This window comes from Sapajus apella, unplaced genomic scaffold, assembly GCF_009761245.1.
Source record: "Sapajus apella isolate SASKATOON/1434 unplaced genomic scaffold, GSC_monkey_1.0 scaffold2, whole genome shotgun sequence".
Classification (NCBI taxonomy): domain Eukaryota; kingdom Metazoa; phylum Chordata; class Mammalia; order Primates; family Cebidae; genus Sapajus; species Sapajus apella.
This window is the reverse complement of record NW_022436942.1, coordinates 79,968,168-79,969,349: the sequence shown is the minus strand read 5'-3', so window position 1 is coordinate 79,969,349 and position 1,182 is coordinate 79,968,168.

Genomic DNA, 1,182 nt, shown 5'->3' with positions numbered 1-1,182 from the left:
ATATATATATATATATGTGGTCAGCCACAGTGGCTCACACCTGTAATCCCAGCACTTTGGGAGGTCAAGGTGGGCAGATCACTTGAGGTCAGGAGTTGGAGACCAGCCTGGCTAATATGGTGAAACCCCAACTCTAATAAAAATGAAAAAGATTACCTGGGCATGGAGGCAACGCCTGTAGTCCCAGCTACTCAGGAGGCTGAGGCAGGAAAATCAGGAGGCAGAGGTGCAGTGAGACAAGATCGCACCACTGCATTCCAGCCTGGGCAACAGATTGAGACTCTGTCTCAAAAAAAGAAAAAAAAAAGTGAAAAAAAAAGAGTGTTCTAGAAATGTAATTATATCAAAGAAGTTAGATGAACTCTAACTCCAAAACTTCAGGTACTTCCCTTGATAGAGCCATGAGGCAGTAGAAAGGGTGTTTCAAACTTGTGAGCATCTTTGAAGCAGCTGCCAAATTCATGTGTTTCTTTCTGGAGAGCTGCTAAATTGAGAATTGTATTGTACTTCAGTTTGGTTAACTTAGTATCTGCCGACGCCAGCATGTTGTCTGGTTAGGGAAATGTTAAATATAAGTAATTGCTATGACATATGGTTGAGACCCTGTGTCTTCCTGTGGTTTAGGCTTCTCATTGGCATCCTAAAACAGTTCCAGTCTCCAACCACGGGACATTGTTTTGATCAAGGTTGTAGCCTCAGCACTTATCGAGGTTCCCAGCACTCAATAAATATGTATTGAGTGGGTGAATATTTAGCGTACTTGTCATTTGCCTGAATGACACCCGATCCCCTCTTTACCCTTTCGCCTGCTCTGCTCCGTTTCCCAGGGTGACGGACACGCAGACTGAGCTTTTCAGGCTTCCTGCTGAGCTCAGTCAATGGAAGGCACTGGCGGGGGCTGGAAGGCAGGAGGAGAAGCTGGGGTACTTCTCCCCTTTCTTTGTCTTGGGCACCAGCCCCAGTAGCATCTTTGGGTGAAATGGCTGCACAGGCTTCCTCCAGGTGACTTTTTTTGGCAGAGAGGGTTTTGTTTTTGAGACAGGGTCTCACTCTGTCACCCAGGATGGAGGGCAGTGGTGCAATCATAGCTCACTGCAGCCTGAACCTCCTGGGCTCCAGCAATTCTCCCATCTCAGCCTCCTGAGTAGCTGGTACCACAGGTACGTGCCATCATGTCCAGGT